Raw genomic sequence first — 18,888 nt, 5'->3', positions numbered from 1 at the left:
GTGATGGGTGTATTCTCTACCTGTTCAAAGTAGAAGATTTCCTTTTGGACACTATCTTGATGTTTGACCGGTAAAGGCAACGTTGAGAGGCCATCTGCATTGCCGTGCAGAGTGGATTTCCGATATTTGATTTCATATGTGTGTGCAGAAAGTATCAATGCCCAACGTTGCATACGACTAGCAGCTAATGGGGGAATGCCTGTGTAGGGTCCAAAAATTGATGTCAGAGGTCGATGGTCTGTAAGAAGAGTAAACGTTTGCCCAAACAGGTACTGATGAAACTTCCTAATTCCAAAAACAATTCCTAATGCCTCACGTTCGATTTGGGCGTAGTTAGTTTCTGCTTTGCTTAGAGTGTGTGAAGCAAAAGCAATAGGTCTTTCTTCTCCCGAAGGCATAATGTGTGACACGACCGCTCCCACTCCATAAGGGGAAGCATCGCAGGCCAATTGCAGGGGTAAGGATGGATCAAAGTGCGTTAGAACTTCAGAATTTAACAATGCATCCTTAGCTTTGTTAAATGCAACATCACAGGCTTCAGTCCACTTCCAGGCCTTGTTCTGCCCAAGGAGCTCATGAAGTTGTTTTAGCAGTGTGGCTAACTGTGAGATGAACTTTCCATAATAGTTCAGTAGTCCTAGAAATGAGCGCAGCTGGCTTACATTTCGAGGTGGGGGAGCCTCCACAATAGCTTTAACTTTTGCAGGGGCCTTATGAAGACCTGCAGAATCGATGATGTGTCCCAAATATTCAACAGAGGGCTTGAAGAATTCACACTTGTCTTTGCGAACTCGTAGGCCATACTCTTCCAGTCTTTGTAGGGTAGCCTCTAAATTCCTTAAGTGATCCTCTTCATTTCTTCCAGTGACCAGGATATCATCCAGATAGCACTGAACTCCTGACAAGCCACACAAGATCTGGTCCATAGCCCTCTGGAACAGGGCGGGAGCCGATGTGATTCCGAAGGGTAGGCGACAGTATCGATAAAGCCCCTTGTAGCAGGGTGGACCCTGCTCCGGCCCTGAAGGGTTAAAAACAGCCCTGGGAAGGGGCTTTTTGGCTCGGCTGATTGGGGAAATGGCTGCAGCTGGGGGCCACGCCCCAAACTGAGCCCAGGGCCTTATAAAAGGCAGGGAAGCCAGAAGCCCAGACAGTCTCTCTCTGGCTGTAGAGGGAGATGGGCCTAGCTGCTGTGAACTAGAGACCAAATACCTGAGTGAAGCAGGGCTGGGGAAGGCTAAGGAGCTGGGGAGCTCCAGCCTAGAAAGCCCCAGGCTGCGGCCTAGCGAAGGGCCAACAGGTACTGGGGGTTGCAGAGGGCAGCCCAGGGGTAGGCCAAGGCAGCAGGTCCAAACCCTCCTTGCCTGTGATGAGTAGGCTCATACTGCAGTCTGCCCCTGGATGTGGGGCTAGACAATGACTGACAGTAGCCATATACTGAGGCAAGGTGGAGATAGAGGGTGGGGGTTCCCTAAGGAGGGGAGACCCTAAGAGAAAGGGGTTACTGCTAGGGAGCAGCGCCCCATGTAACAGGGCACCGGGTCCAGGGAGGGACACGGGGGGCCTGAAGACAGGTGGATCACCAGCCTGCAGAGGGCGCTCCAGTGCTGGAACAGAGCTAATTCCCGGAGTCACCAGCAGGAGGCGCCGCGGGGGTGAGTCCAACCCGTTACACCCCTTATGAGTCACAATAGTCAACAGCTCTTGGGACTTTTCATCAACGTGCATCTGTAAATATGCTTGACTCAGATCAATCTTACTGAACTTTTGTCCCCCAGCCAGGCCTGCGAAGAGGTCATCGATGCGGGGAAGCGGGTATTGCTCTGCACACAACACTGGGTTGACAGTGACTTTAAAATCACCGCAAATCCGGAGAGAGCCATCTTTCTTCACTATTGGAACCATAGGAGTGGCCCATGAGCTATGGGTAACTGGTATTAGGACTCCATTGGTGACCAGGCGCTCCAGGTCTGCTTCAACTTTTGGCCTGATGGCATATGGCACAGTTCGGGCTTTCAGATATTTTGGTGGACTGCCAGGTTTAATGTTCAATGTCACAGTGATTCCCTTCATACTTCCCAAATCATCTCCAAAAACAGCAGCATGTTTCCTTAGTATAGGGGTTAGACTGGTTTCTTCTTTAGTCATCCGGTGCACTTCTGCCCAGTTCAGCTGAATCTTCCCAAGCCAAGACCTACCCATTAAGGCTGGGTAGTTACCTCTCACCACAAACAGTGGCAATTTAGCCGCCTTTCCATTGAGCTCCAACTTAACATCAATAGTGCCCAACATGGGCACAGCTTCACCTGTATACGTCTTCAGAACAGTTTTTGTTGCCTTAAGCGGAAGATGCTGTAGCTTTTCCTTATACACAGTCTCAGGAACCAGCGAGACAGCTGCACCGGTGTCTAGTTCCATGCGTATAGGTTTGCCCTCCAATAAGGGGGTTACCCAGTATTCATGTGAGCCCGCTGCCAAAGACAAAACATGCAGTGGCACTTCCTCTTGTGAGGAGGTGTCACCTTGATCATCCTGGGTTTGCTCTAGGGTATGCAAGGTTCCTCTTTTTGTCGGCCAGACCACAGGCCTCTTTTTCTTTTGTTTACAGGCATACTCAATGTGTCCCTTTTTGCCACAGTGTCAACACACCAGGTCCTTACACCAGCATTCTAATGCCTGGTGACCCAGCTTACCACAGCGGTAACATTCTTGACTCTGCACCGTTTTGTGGGTCAGTTCTTGTGACACTTTTTGCACCCTAGGGGATGCACTGATGTATTGTGCCTCCCTTGTAGCCAGTTCCATGGAGACAGCAATATCAACAGCCTTCTGTAATGTAAACTGAGCCTCTGTCAGTAGGCGCTTCCGTATAGCTTCACTGCAGAGGCCACACACTAACCTGTCACGCAGGGCATCATTTAACATCTCTTTAAATTCACAGTGTTCTGCTAGCTTTTTTAAAATGGCTACAAATTGTACAACTGTTTCATCTTCCTTTTGGTCTCTTTTGTGGAACCTATATCTTTCAGCAATTACCAGTGGTTTTGGGGAGAAATGAGACCCCAGGATTTCCACAATGTCACTGTAAGATTTAGTTGCTGGCTTAACAGGGTGCAGTAAGCTGTGTAGCAGAGAGTAGGTTTTAGCCCCTACAACAGTTAAGAATATTGGCACCTTCTTCGCTTCTGTAATGTCATTTGCAATACCAAAAAGCTCAAAACGCTCAGTATACACATGCCACTGCTCTGTATTCTCATCAAAAGGCTCCAGGGGCCTGGTCAGAGTAGCCATGATTTTTAGTTTCACTTTCACAGTCAGTGCAACAAGCAGCTTTTTTTCTTTGTTTGGTCTTTACCTTGACTTCTACTTCCTTCTGTTACTGGAGCAGCACCAGGATCCCACCCTCGTCACCAGTGTTAGGTCCTTGGGGCAGCCGGTGTAGGAAACAATCACTTGAGGCCAGAGAGCAGACAGCTAACCAAAACCTCCATTTTATTTACAGAGAGAGAGAGCTCACCCAGCCGGTTGAAACCGGCTGAGCTATCCCTTAATAGTCTAACTCAGTTGCCATAGTGACAAAACCCATGACAACCAAATACACAACACCTTCCAACCCTGATATTCTATGATTCTATTCTAATCTCAGCCTCTCTCTGCTCCTTGGCAGAGAGATGGAGATCAGCCCTCAGCAGGGGTCCCCCAGCCACCAGGCTGAGCTGAGAGCAGGGAACACAAGTGCAGGGTAGCACAGGAGCAGACACAGGTCAGGCTGAGGGTGCTGAGACATCACTCCAGGTGTGTGGCTGAGTCACATGGTTGACCCCGTAACATCTGCTGTGTGTGGATGATGACGATCCCAGGTGACTCCCGCAGGTCCCAGCCCTGGGTTATAAATAGACTTGGCAGAATTCCATTTTTACTTTTTATAATTTCAATTGATCATATCAATGTTTATTTTAAAGATTTTTTTTAAATCAATTAATATTTTCCCAATGGAGGAAATTACTGGACAATATTTAATGACAGTAGATGTTGAGATTCAAAAAGTTAAAGCTTTATAACCGTAAAAACAAATTTTCATCATCACATCTCAAAATATACACAGTAAATATCCTTAAATCAGCCTCTAATAACATCTTGAGCAGCATTTTTTTTACTTTGCTTAGCTGCAAATTTCTATTATGACTGATGGAAATATTTTGTTGTGGGTTTGGGTGCATGAGGGGAAAATGATGTGTACTGATATTACTAATAACAAGCGAATCAGTCCAAGCCTAGTTCTAAACAAAGCCCCGCGCTGCCTGTGAGGTGAACAGAGAGACGGGGCCGTGGTTACTGGCTGTGGTCGCTGTTCCCAGCGCAGGAGTCTCTCCCCCTGCACCCTGTCCCCACGGCCCGGCAGTATTTATAGACACACAGTCCCAGAGCGATGCTGCGCTTGTGATGCAACGACCTCCCCATCACTCGTCTGCCGTGCTCATTTCTATCTTGGGGATGGTCGCTGTGCTGCAGCCGAGGGGCTGGAAGAACAACCCCCAGTCCAGCCCCTGATAGAGCAGGTGACAGTGCTTATTGTTCCAGGCCTGGCCTGACACAGAGTAAAACACCAAACTGCAACTTATTTTCTGTAGCCTCTTGAACCTCTTCATATTTAGATGCTAAATGTTTTAAACTCTTTACAGCACAAACTTTTAGCAGAGGCCTGTAATGCAGAGCGGAGAGGGACTCGGGGCTGTATGGAAAAGGGCTCCTACTAAAATGTCTGCCCCTATGCCACAGCAACCAGCAAGGGTAGTGAGTGTCTAGAAATCACAACCTCCGGGGAACAAAGTGGGGAGCGGGGCTGTCCAAAGAGTTCAGCCATTGTGAATATTCCTGTTTTCACTGTGAGCTCACAGCGCTCCCTTCTATGTGTGCCCTACAGGAGCAGGGCCCACAGCTCTGGCCTGCTGTATCTGGCTCCCTCGCCCCGAACGGGGCCCAGCAGGAGTGAAAATTAAACCCTTATTAAGCAAATATGTCTCTGCTCACATGCAGGGGCTGGATCCTGCCCTGAGCACACAAGTGTGGTCCTGGAGTGCGCACACACACACACACACACACACACATACACACACACACACACACACACACACACACACACACACACACACACACACACACACACACACACACACACACACACACACACACACACACACACCCAGGATACAGGCACAGAGAGCAGGAGCTGGACTAGGCACCGGCCAGGGAAGAGGGGGAAATGGGTGGGTCTGGAGTTAAACTAACGCTCATAGCCCATGACAGGGGAACTTACGGGAGGTGCTTGGTGTCCCATGTTTATCAGGGACACCCTCCCCCCACATCTGATCAATGAATTACTCCCCTCAAGCCCCATGGACACGTTTCTCCACAATGGCATAACCCACAGACCTCTCTGTAATCCCAGCCAACCCTCCAACCTGCCCCGGGCAGCGGGGCCCCCCAGAGCCCCTGGAAACCACTCCTTACTCTTCCTCCCTGCCATTCCCCCCCACAGCCTTCTGGATGGGCTGAGCGATGGCTCTTTTCCTCAGAATGCAGGTGATGATCGGAGCAGACACCAGGAGGAGCAGGACCAGGGTGGAGCGGAGGATCCAGACCCAGAGCGTTAATATCAAGCCCTGGGACAGGGGATAGAGCAGGGTGAGCGGTCTGAAGGTGGAGATGAATGTGCAACATGAATCCCCTCATAGTTCTGCGAAACACTGGCCCCTCCACCCAGGGGACATTGCACCTGGCAATGTCTCGGGGGAGCCTGTGAGTGTCCCACGAACCAAGCTGTTTAGAGGCCTCATGCCCAGCTCCTAACCCTGCAGGGATCTTGCTCAGCACTAGTTCTTTGCTGCCCTGTACCCAGCACCAAGGCAGGGGCAGCTGGGGTCGGCCCCTCACCTGTGCCATGGAGCCCTTTCCAAGGGGCAGCACTGACACCACGGTCTGCTGCTGACCGGCACAGTGCAGGATCGCAACCCGGCAGCCACTGACTCCCTGGCCAGATGTTTGTGCTTGATGCTGCATCACAAATCCAGAGCCCACATGCAGGGCCGGCTCCAGACCCCTGCTCACCCAAGCACCTGCAGTGGGGTAAAGTCTCCCCCTTGAGATTGGCGTGTGCTCTCCCCGTAATCCCAACCCAGCCCTCCTACTTCCTACAGGGAAATCCCACAGCAGAGGGCAAAACCATTTACCTTGGAACAATGTCCCCTCTCCAGAGTTGTCACCATCTGTGGGGCAGATACACAGTGATTACACATCACTTCAAATGCCAAAGGCCTCATACCAGTGAGATGCAGCCATCACCAGTGAGATACACAAGGACATGTCTAGAGCAGGGCTAAATCTTTTGACCAAAACATTTTTTCAACAAAAAATGTAAATTGGGTGATGCTGAAACAATCAGTGTATTCCTTTGATTCTGCTGAATTGTTTTGTTCGATGAAAAGAGCATTAAAAAATTTTTAAAAAACCCAAAACTTCTTCCCCCATTCCTTCCCCCCGGTTCCTTTCTCCCTCCTATGAGTGTAGGGGTGTTAACAGGCTCCTGCAGCTTGAATGGGCCCTTGAAATGTGTGTTTACTACTTTTACTAAAAAATCTGGTCCACCTTGCATTTAGGTGTGACACTCTGAGTACCTGTCCCAGACCTGCAGAAGAACTCTGTAAGCTTGAAAGTTTGTCTCTCACCAACAGAGGTAGGTTGAATGAAAGATATTACCTCATCCACCTTGTCTCTCTAATGTCTCATTTTGACATTTTCAAAACAGAGCTAAACCTGGTTTCATTGAAGTTCATGGAAGGTTTGCCAGAGAGTTCAATGAGATAAGAATTCAATTTGCACTAGGAGAATATTTCAATTCCATGAGAAACAAATTCCCTCCATGGGCCGTCCCTTTACTATTGAGTTCTTGAAAAAACAAGCTGTCTAATCTACAGGAGAGAGACAGGAGAGAGCCAATATATATTGAGAACCAAATCTGGAATTTTCTCTCTTGGGATTTGGGTTTTCAGTGGAATCAGGTTAGAATCAGGGAAGAGCTGCTATACAGCATGTAAATGGGCATGTGTGACATCAGATAACTTAGCAGCATTACTGCCTAGGCAGGTTTTCAAATGGTCATAACCTTGTCACTTCAAACTACATATGAGAGAAAATTTCCAGCTATTTTGTTTCCTACAAAAATGCAGATTTGGTGGCACCAAAACATATTCCAAATTTGTGTCAGTTTGGCTGAATTATTCATCACAGAAAAACTAAACAAACCAACCCAGTCCTCACCCTCAAACTATTTTTAAAAAGTCAAAATGTCAATACCTTTAAAACCAAGCATTTCAATTTTTCTATTCAAAATTACTTCTTATTTTGCAATTTCCTTCTATTTTATTTTTAAAATAACCCCTCCCATAATAATCTGTTCAAAATGAAAAGTTTTGTTCAATGGAAAACAATATTTTTTTCAACTTTGTGATTCACTGAAAATTGTGAAAAACATTCTTTTCGGGACAGCCTGAAACAATTCACCCCCTACCCCCCGAAGTTGTTTTGGAATTGCCAGGAAACTGAAAAACAGTTATTCTCATAGCTCTGTTCCACCCCTGTGTTTCCTGATGGTTTTAGTAAAGTAAAGCAGACCATGATGACAAGAAACCTAGTGAATTTCAGTGTGACGATTTGTCTATTTTCAAAATTTTCCCCACAGAGAATATCACAATATTTTTTTCTTTTAATTAGTGGGAAAAACCTGCGCTACTTCATCATGAAACTCAGCAATGGCTAAGAGGATGGTGCTTAGTCACTAAAAACAAGTAGATGTTCCCCCAGGGACAGAGTTCTCACCTGGGAAATGTTGGGGAAGGAGGGGGAAGTTTCACATCTTTAACTCTAGATATCACAGGGTGTGCCCAGCCTGTCCCAGCTCCCTGACCCCTCTGCACCAAGCCCACTATTAGTGCAATGCATTACCAGCCACATGCAGGTGCCAGGAGTCACTGGGGAGAGAATTGTTCTCCTGGTCACTGTCATTCATGAGCTGGTAGCGGCAGGAAAAGGACCCCGCGCTCTCCCTGGACACTGGGTAGGATAAGTCGTAGACGAGTTTGTTTTCTTCCTTGGGCTGGACAGAAATCTCCTTCCCATCTTTGCAGAAGACAATGCGGGTCATAGGGGCATCCAAAGGGACTAAACACAACAGCATGGTCGTGTCCCCTTGGCGGGCAGACAGCCTGTCCAGGAACAGCCGCAGGGCCGGGAGACTGCCTGGGGAGCAAACACACCAGTGTTAAACACCTGGGGCCAGATCCCCCGCTGGTGTCAATCAAGAAAGCTCCATTCACTCCTTTGGAGCAGGGACAATTTACACCAGCTGGGGATCTGACCCTCTGACTCCAGTGGAGCATGGTTCAACCCGAGCCCTCCAATCCCTGCTGCACTCACAGGACCAGTCACTCACCGGGAGAGCTGCAGATTTCCTGGCTCGTGACAAGGGAGCCTGTGAAATAAACACAAAGGGTCTCAGTGCAGGAGGGGAGGTGGAAAGGGGAATTAAAGTGACTGGAGCTGGAAATACAGTGGCATCTTCTACAGGAAAGTGAGTGTCTCTGGCCTGCGTGGGCCTAGGCAAATCTAGCTCCAGCCAGTAGAGAGACATTCAGTCCCAGAATAACGATGGGCCACGTTCTTCCCCTGGCTTTATCCCCTCGCCAGAGTCGGAATGAATTTACTGGTAAGGTCCTTGGAGCCAATTTCCTCTCAACATAGGGGGGATTTTTACAGGCACAAAGTGTAGCTCGGTCTCTAGCTCCCAGCGTGAATTGGCACCCAAGGATCCCAGCTACAGATCTGCCCCTGTTGGAGCAATGGAGCCAGGTGCATTTACACCAGCCAGGGGTCTGACTCACAGTCCATAACTTGTTATTTGTCCAGGGAGAAGTCGGGGGTTAGCTGGTGCATTTCAGTCTGAGTGTGGCTAAGGAACGGCTCCCTGTACCAGCATGTAGCGCTCGCTGGACCCCTTCAGTGATCCCACACAGCCCCAGGAAGGAGGGCTGTGGGACTCTTGACTCCAGGAGGTGAACCAGACCCATGGCTGAAGGCTGGTGTGAGCGTGCCAGAGACTCGCTGGAGATGGGTTTGGCCAACAGCAGACCCTGACCCCATGCAATGTTATGGGCCAGATCCTGCACTATTGGGGCAACATGTCCATGGCCCTGATCCTGCAGGCCGATGATCTGTCCCTTCCACTTGCATGGGCATCCCTTGACTTGAATGTGCTCTGGGCAGGCGTAAGGGCCTGTACCAGCAAAGCAATGTGCAGGATCGGGCCCATGAGCATGTTCACACTGGGGAAATGTAGCTAGGCGAGTTGGTGGGAGGCTGAACACAGGTTTGTCTCCTGATCCTCAGATCTTTAGCTAGGCATATTTTGCACTCACCATAAATATCGGGAAAGAGCCAGGAGCAATTCACAGAACTCCCCGTGCAGTAGGCAGGGCTGGTATCATAGAATCATAGAATATCAGGGTTGGAAGGGATCTCAGGAGGTCATCTAGTCCAACCCCCTGCTCAAAGCAGGACCAAACCCAACTAAATCATCCCAGCCAGGGCTTTGTCAAGCCTGACCTTAAAAACCTCTAAGGAAGGAGATTCCACCACCTCCCTAGGTAACCCTACCAGTGCTTCACCACCCTCCTAGTGAAAAAGTTTTTCCTAACATCCAACCTAAACCTCCCCCACTGCAACTTGAGACCATTTCTCCTTGTTCTGTCATCTGCTACCACTGAGAACAGTCTAGATCCATCCTCTTTAGTGGGGAACTGAGGCATGGAGAAGCTAAGTGGCTGGCCCAACCTCACCCAGAAAGTTTGTGGCAGAGCAGGGAATTCATCCCTGGTCTCTAAAGTCCTAACCATATACCAGCCTTCGGTACTGTTAATGATCACAGTAATTAATGAATAACTGCTATTTTAATGAATTTAAGCTGGGCTTTTCAAATCCCAGGGAAATTCCATCGTTACCTCATAAAAACTAATCACATTTGTCTGTGTATGCGGCTGCTGTTTGCCCCCATGTGCGAGGTGAACATGTAGCATTTTCTGTCCTTGGATGTCATCTCCAGTTAACGTTTCTTCAAACAAAATGTCTATAATCATGAACCAGTGATTATGCACATGCAAATATTTATGCCTGAATCTGAGTGTGCAAAACAGCATCCCAGTGTGCAAATGGGCATCCACTTCTGTGTCCAGCCCATCACAGTTTGCCCCTGTATGTCATTTTACATTCCACCAAAACCTGGTTCACACTATGAAACATTCAGGGTGGCTATAACTTGATAGCCTCTTGCCCTGTGTGGGGAAGGTAAAATGTGGTCCTACAGGTGCCTCATCCTCTCTTGGGTCTCATGAGACCTTTCTCCAAGTCCAGGACACTTGTACCAAGGCTCCCCATTTATGAAGTCTCATTTATTAGATCTCTTAGCCCATCCCTGGTTCTCCTTTCATTCAGGGTTCCCAAGACCTCCCTCTGGGGCCTGCAGATACTGCCTGTACCTTCCCCCTTAGGAGAGGAATATCACACTCTCCTTCTGGGCTCTGAGCTGACATCTCAGGAGGGTTCCCCTCCTGGAGTCAGGAGTCCCACAGCCCTCCTTCCTAGGGCTGTGTGGGATCACTGAAGCCAACTTCAGCCCTCGCTCAGCTTCTCTGCGCTGGCTTCTTTTAACTCAGACCAGCCCTCCATCCCCCTTTGGCTGCCTGGAGGATTCTCTTCTACCACAAAGCCTGGACTTACTTAGCCACAGGGCCTACCTGGCTCATGGCTGTGAGAATGTTCCCCACCGGGGGAGGAGTGCGGAGTGGGGCTGAACTCATCACCTGGTAATGAAGGGGGAAAATAAATTTGAAAAAAACATGACCAACTTCAGACCTCATTCAGCGTCTTTGCATGGGCCCCTTTTAGCCCAGACCGGCCATCTAGGGTGACCAGATAGCAAGTGTGAAAAAATGGGATTTTTTTTTGGTACAGTTATAGTTGCGTCTATAAGCAAATCCCCAAATATATGGATAGTCTTGATAATAATGGGATGTCTGGTCACCCCACATCCATCCACCCTCCTTTGGCTACCTAGAGGCTTCTCTTTTATCATGAGGCCTAAACTGACTTAGCCACATGGCCTACCTGGCACTGGGCTGTGATAATGTTCCTCACCTGGGGAGAAGTGAGGTGTGGGGCAGGACCCACCACCTCTTCATGGGGCCAGTGACCCTGGGACACTTTGGCTGCCATCACCTTTCACAGCAAGCTAATGAGTTGGCTTTATCCATCTCCTTGTGAAACACCCCATTGCCCCTCGTCGATTCTTACCCCACAGCCCCTGCCCATCCAGGTGCCTATGGCAGGGTAACGGTCTCGCCACTGAGAGTGGTCAGTGCTCTCCTCTAACCTCAGACCAGGCCCCCCAGGCCCCTACTGGGAAATTCCCCCGCACTGAGTGAATCCATTTACCTGGAGGCGATGGCTCTGCTCCGGAGGTGTTATTCCCAGAAGGGCTGGGACCACCTATGGGGCAAACACACAGTGATCACAGATCCCCTCAAACAGCCAGAACCCCAATGTGAAATGGCAGCGACTGCCAGTGAAATACCTGTGAGTGTCTCTGGGAGCATCCCATAGTGACATGGGAACATTTGATTACCAAAGTAACAAGCTGCTCAAGGGAGGCAGTATTGTCTTGTGGCTAGAGCAATGGGTGTGAACTCAGGAGATATGGGTCCTAATCCCACCTCTGCGTCTGGATGACCGAAATCATCTTCTCGCTGTGTGCCTCAGTTTCCCCTTCAGTACAATGGGGATAATGATGCTGACCTCCTTTGTAAAGTGAGTTCTTTACAACTCCTTTGAGTTCTATTTATGCATAAGCAGGTGCTGAATGAGCTCTCCCATGATGTCTGTTGATGAACTGGGGCAAAAAGGCTGAGGAGCAGGCTGCCTTTACATACGCACACTTGCTTTGCCAAAGGGGTCAGTTTTGGGCTAAAATTCATTTGAATGCAGGGCAATGACACATCATGATCCTTATTGCATGAGTAAAAGGCAGCAAAACTTTGCTGAGCATGCCCAGATGGAGGGGGTCACCCTCCTGTAACCTCACCCAATAAGCAGCAGATACTGATGCCAAATCCAAGCAAAAGTCAGAGATGGGTGGGGATGGGGGCTCTCTCTCTGGCAGGGTGGATTCTGTAGGGAGTGGCACATTACAGAACCTAAATTACTTCTGTGTAGTAAAGGGGAGAGAAATACACACAGGGCTGTCTCTGCTCTCCCTGAACTCAGTGGAAACCTTTTACCAAACTCAAAGCAATTGGGGTCTAGCAGCTAGTCCTGGGACTCAAATATGGTCTCTGGGGCAGGAGACCAGAATTCAGAAAGAGACATCTGGTTTTGCTCTAGAGACTTCATGAGATGGAGAATAAACCACCCGAATGCCTGTCCCTTTACCATACCATCTGTAAGGAAATCAGCCCGAGAACATGAATGAGAGAGATGGGCCAGAGCTACAACCTTCAGGGTCAGATTTTGAACTTCCCCTTTGCTCGCACCAAAGCCAGCGTTTTGATCAGTCTCACTAGACAGGGTGATGGTCTGGATGTGGACAATGTGTACCCAGAACTTAGATCAGCAGCCACAAGTAGTTAATTTAGCACTGTTCCCTGCTGTGCATGTACCCAGGAGGATTTTCAAATGGTCACAACCTGAAGCCGGTTAGTTTACCCCCGTCGGTTCTGAACTTCAAGCAAAGCCTGTGTAGACATTAATGATGATGCACCTGCCAAATTCCACATTTAAGGATTTGCCCAAATTTTGAACTGGTCTGTCCTGTCCTTCTAGGGTGACCAGATCACCCAGGTCAAATATCGGGATGCGGGGGGGCGGGGCGGGGGCAGAGGGGGAAAAAATGGCGGCAGAGCAAAAAAAAAAAAAATCCCCCACCCCCGATTCCTCCTCCCTCCGCAAGCGCTGGAGGGAGGCCCGGGAGACTCAGGGAAGCACGGGGCCGGGGTGAGTGTGAGTCCAGCCTGGCCCCGAGCAGGCAGGACTCAGGCGCGGTATCTGGAGGGAGAGTACGGGGTGGCCTGCGGGGCCAGGCAGCGGCTGTTCTCCCCACCTGGGCAGCAGGATTTGGGAGCAGCCGCTGCTGCAGCTCCCACTGCCGCGGGGGGAGGAAGCTGCCGCTGGCCAAGCTCGGCAGCTGCGGCTCTGGCGCCCACGAACCCCCCGAGCCCGGGCCTGCTGCGGGGACCCAGCGCACACGCTGCGCATACCCAGCCCCTGGCCACTCGCGTCTGGGCTGGCTGCCCAGCTGGTGCAATCCTGCGGGCGGCCCCGGAGTGGGGGCAGCAGGCCCCAGCCCCCCGCATCCCGCTCGGGTCCTGCAGGGGAACGAACGGGACTGGGCTGCCGATGCCTCCGCCACGGGATTGCACCAGCTGGGCAGCCAGCCCAGACGCGACTGGCCAGGGGCTGAGCGCAGTGTGCGCGCTGCCGCGCAGCAGGCCCGGGCTCGGGGGGTTCGGGCCCCGGCACCAAAGCCGCAGCCGCCGAGCGCCACGTGCTTGGCCACTTCCTCCCCCCGCAGCAGTGGGAGCTGCAGCAGCGGCTGCTCCCGAGTCCCCTGCCCAGGTGGGGAGAACAGCCGCCACCTAGCCCCACGGGCCGCCCCCCTCCAGGTACTCTCCCTCCAGGTACCGCGCCCGAGTCCTGCCTGCTCGGGGCCAGGCCAGACTCTCACTCACCCCGGCCCCGCACTCCCCTGAGTCTCCTGGGCATGGCATGCTTGGAAAGAGGCGGGGATTTGGGGAGGGAGACAATGGGGCAGTGAGGGGGCGGGGATGGGGGCGAGGATTTGGGGAAGGATCCAATGGGGGAAGGAGGGGACGGAGTCGGGGCAGGGGAGGGCGCGAGCCCTTCGGGCTCCAGAGCCTTTGTTTGTTTGTCCAGTGTCCCGACCTAACATTGGTCGGGACGTGGGACAAACAAGCAAATATCGGGACAGTCCCGATAAAATCGGGACATCTGGTCACCCTATGTCCTTCACCTTCATAACTTTCTGAAAGGGCTGGTAGAATCTTGCTCAACTAAACTAAACTAACAGGCATTGAGCTGGAGTTCAGGCACGGAGAGTTCAACACAAGAGATGGAAATTTAGAAACTTTTATTCTAGCTGCCACTGGCTGCTCCCACCGCATCCCCACTGCCTCCCCCTGTGTGCTAAGCAGCCCTCGCTTTGTTCAGCGTGTTACCTGGCACACTCAGGTATCGGCGGGTACTGGGGAGAGAAATCTTCTTCTGGTTCCCATCATCCTTGTGCTGGTAGAGGCAGGAATACTCCCCTGCGCTCTCTGCAGAGACAGGCTGGGCTGACTCAAAGATGAATTTGTTTCCGTCCTTGGGCAGCATTAAAATTTCCTTTCCATCCTTACAGAAGATGATATGAGTCACTGAGGTGTCCATAGGGATGAAGCACAGCAGTATGACATTATCCCCTGCGTGGGAAGATCCCTTGTCCAGGATCAGTGTTGGGGCAGGGAGGTCACCTAGGTGGGGAGGAAACATTATTTGGTGAAACGGCTCCTCTCTCATGGAGCTGACATTTGAATTACGACAGAGACTAGCCAGGCCCTTGTGTGTCACCCTGGATCGGGCCCACCTCAGCCTGGGACTTTATGCGACGGGGAACAAGGGCCTCTCTCTCGCCAGCCGGATTTGTAAATTCAAACCTATTTGTCCTATGTGGGTCGGGGGGAGCTGCCCCTTCCTGCTTTACACCCTGTCAGCTCCCACTGGCTCCTCTGCTTTTATCCCTCTTGGGCCAGCTTCTCAGCGGAGGTAGACCAGCAAAGCACCGGCACTTTACACAGGGTCTCAGGCTGTCATGTCTTCACCGCTCTTATTTGAATTAGCTCAGGTGTGTCTACGTGCTCCAGTCACAAACTGCTGCAAATTCCACTACATTGCCACTTACAACCTCTTACCCATTACCTCCACTCCCATGTAAACTGGGCCACCATTTAAACTCCCATTGGATTTGGGTCCCTTGCACTCATCCTGTGGGTCTGACTTAGGATGACCAGACAGCAAAAGTGAAAAATTGGGACAGGGGGTGTGGGGGTAATAGGATCCTATATATGAAAAAGACCCAAAAATCGAGACTGTCCATATAAAATCAGGACATCTGGTCACCCTAGTCTGACTCTGGTCCCACTGAAGTCAGACTGAGACTGGCCCAGTGAAACAGCACCAGGCTTTTTATACAGTCAATGGTGGTATCCAAAATGTCCCACATAAAACCTGATCCTCAGGCCTCTGCTCCCCCCGCTGGACACACAGGGCCTGATTCTCATTTAAACTAAAGCCCCGTCCACTGGTAAAGTGAGTGTGAATTTACACCCTCTGTTAGTCTCCTTACACTGCCCAAGTGCTGTCAACAGGAGTTAGAGTGCCCGAGGATCAGGCCTCTCTGGTCTATAATTAACATTGTTACATGGCACCAACACTCACCGGGAGAGCTGCAGATTTCCTGACTTGCAGCCAGCGCCCCTGTGCAATAAAATACAAATTCCCGTCGTTAGTGCAGCCAGGTCAGTTGGTAGCTTATCTGAGCTACACAAATTTAAAATAAATGGAGCTTTTGCCACAGCTGCCGGGCGCCTCTGGGGGGAATCCTGTCCCCAGGCTGGTTTCCTCTACTACCCATTTGTTCTGTCCTCCATCAGTTCTGCCATCTTCCTAGTCAAGCACCTGCACCTCTCCCCTCGGATCAATAGTCACACCAGCAACCCCAGCCCTTTATTCACCCTCCTCAGACTTTCCCACTTGTCTGTGAGCTCTCTGGGGTAGGGAGAGTCTGTTTGTTCTGGGTTTGTACAACACCTCATGCAGTGGGGGGCTGGACCATGACTGGGGCTCCTAGGGGCTATTGTAATACACCCGATAAATCAGCTCAGTCAACATCCTAACCACAGAATAAATTCCTACAATTCTGCCACCATGCAATAAATTCATTTGGTTTTTATTAGTTGCCCTCTGCCCACAGTACCTCCCTCTCAGGCTGCTTGTACTGTTCCAGACAACCCCTCTCCTCCTTCTCTTGAAATGGGGATCAAGCATTTAAAGTGACTCTGGCAAAACTCAGTCCCAGGTCAGAGACCGGGCTGAGGCTGCTATCACAAAGATAATTGGGGTGAGCAGTTCAGCGCGTCCCATTGCAGCTCTTCTGGATGGTTGTGGCTGTGTAACTGCAGAGTTTGTTTGCTGCATTCTGCAGTTCTAAATTCCTTAGGGTCTGCTCTGCTCTTGCCTACTCTGAGGAAACTGAGAAAAAAATCTGACCAGTACCAGCCCCTGTTCAGCTGAATAGATGTTAGCACTAGTATGGACATGGGTGCTACGACTGGGGCCATATCGATCACCACTTTGTGGAGGCTAACTTCATTTAACTAAAACAGCAATAAAAACAGTTCCTGCCACAGAAGTCTTATCTATACTAGGGTTCATATGGCATTAATGCACTTATAGGACTTCTAGATTAAATGTCCTAGTGTATCCACAGTTACCGTGTACAGTTCAGACACAGCCCACAGTAAAAACACACACACACACACACACATATATTGTGCACCCTCCTGGATATTATACTTTAATTCTTTCTTGCTTTGCTGTCTTTCTCTTAGGCCGTGTCTTCACTGAAAACAATGTACTTTGACATGAAGATAGCTAAGTTGGCTTAAATTCCTGGTGGACACAAGACACTGGGATTTTTTACCGCAATGCAGCTCTGCAAGGTCAACCCCAGCTCGGGGGATTAGAGTTTACATTGTCTTGCTACGTTGAAGTAACAACTAGCTGTGCCTTGTCTCCACTAGGACTGTACAGGGGGGTTGCCTTCTTGATGTACAAACAAACCTCTTTTTGCAGTGAAAATTTAGTTTTAGTCTAAAATGAAGGGAATTCTGTCTGGCAATGTATGATTGGTGGACAAATAAAGATTGTTCACAGTACAATAATTTTTCTTCTTTTGGAACTTTATGTGATATTAGATCTTAAAATTACAGCTCTGTGACTCATAGACGAGTTAATGTTAGATACATTCTAGGATGTCTGAAAATGTCTTGGTTGAAATTTTCTTTTCCTTGAGGCTTGTACTTGGCAGCTTAACTGATCCTGACATTACAGAAAGGGTGATTTGGGGTGATACGTGCATGGAAGATTATTGAAGGAAGTAACATTCAAAGAATGATCAAAAGTAGAAATTCAATTGGCAGCAAATTTGTCATTGAGCTGCATTCTCAGGTTTTCTAGGAGAGTCCAGTACAGACCCATGCACAGAGTGAAAAACTCTAAGTTAATATAAAAATGTAAATCCTGCATAAATCCTGCTGTCTTGCTGGATCAGTGTGAAGCTCAGCTTCTTGGATTACCCTGATGGAAACAGAACATATTTCACAGCATTTGATCAGAGTCAAATGTGCAGCAGAAATGAGAGTTGGAATAAAAAGTTGAAAGCATTTTACAGTTGCTAACCGTGAAGGCAATACAAGGCTGTGCGATATGAGACAGCGCTTAGAGGTTACTGAACACTGTGCCTTTTCAGGGGCTGGCCTGGACGCACACGGTTCCTAGATTCACAGAGTCCAAGACCAAAGCGACCATTGTGATTGTCTAGAACTTCCCCACAATAGTCCTGGTTGAACGGAGCAGATCTGCTAGAAAACCATCCAATGTTGGTATAAACACTGCCAGTGATGGAGAATCCACCACGACCCTTGTGAAATTGTTCCAGTGTAACTGGTGGAGCTGCGGATGCCTAGAAAGCAGACCCTGAGCATACCTCCTAGGAGGTGCTCAGCAAACCCTACAGGATTAGACCTAATTAAGGTCTAATCCTGTTCTCAGTCTCCCTGAAAGCCAAGCTAAACCTAGGCAGTTGTGTCCATACTCACAGAGCAGGCAGAGACCCAGTGGGAGGACCATTGGGAGAAGTGGTGAGAATCGCAGCAGCCCCTCAGGGATTTGGCAGCAGGGAAGGTCTGTCTTTCTCTGCTCCTCAGTGTGTCAGGGAGAGACGTCTCTGTGGCTGTCTGATCTGACTTCTCCTCTTCTGATCTGCAGGGAGAAGGGAACAGAGAAGCCGCATGCTTTCTCTGATCTGCCACGTGCTCCCCGAGGTTAGACAGAAGAAAAGCCACAGACCCTGTAAGAGACGGAGCCGTGTCTGCTACTGGCCTCACGACCGGGGAGACTTCGCTCCCTGACAGGAGAGGGATGCTGCTCTCACAGCTGGTCTGTGACAGGCCTTATGCGGCCTTATGACTGAACATTGTGGTTACTGAGATAACATCCATTCCAACATTGCAAAGTCCCTCTAACATCTGCTAGACAAGAATTGTCAAAATCTGGCGACTAGGGAGGATCTGTGCTGGTGAGAACTTCAACTGACGTCCACGGCCAAGTTCTCACTGACAGCTGTCTTTCTTTGTAACTCAGTGGAATTGTTCAATGTGCTGATTGTCCCTTCACCTTCAGTAGAGTCTCACTCTGTGGTGCAAGTAGAATTCATTCCTTACTGGTTCGCTGCCGTCATGGGAGGGACACAAAGGTGGGGCACAAGGTAAAGGGGGCCACGTGACCTCCCCATGTGGCATCTCCCCACCTTGTCCCCAGCCTTGGTCCACCACCATGCTCTCCCTGTCCCCTCCCCACGATCCAGCCCACATTACCTGCGGGGGGCTCTGTTCTCCTCCCGCTGCAGGGAAAGGAGCAGAATGGGAGTCGCTGGGTGGTCCCATGCTGGCA

At 50.0% G+C, this 18,888-nt stretch overlaps 1 long non-coding RNA gene across 1 annotated transcript; it reads left to right on the top strand.

Annotated features, from left to right (window-relative positions):
- Positions 1-3,659: 3,659 nt before the first annotated feature.
- On the top strand, positions 3,660-18,584 carry LOC123350058. Its single transcript, XR_006573702.1, has 4 exons — positions 3,660-3,795; positions 5,577-5,685; positions 6,657-6,733; positions 18,205-18,584. It is a non-coding gene; the product is annotated as an uncharacterized LOC123350058 (long non-coding RNA).
- The last annotated feature ends 304 nt before the right edge of the window (positions 18,585-18,888 follow it).

Source organism: Mauremys mutica, chromosome 15 (genome assembly GCF_020497125.1).
Source record: "Mauremys mutica isolate MM-2020 ecotype Southern chromosome 15, ASM2049712v1, whole genome shotgun sequence".
Lineage (NCBI taxonomy): Eukaryota > Metazoa > Chordata > Testudines > Geoemydidae > Mauremys > Mauremys mutica.
Note: the sequence above shows the minus strand (reverse complement) of the source record. Positions and strands in the feature narration are given on the sequence as shown.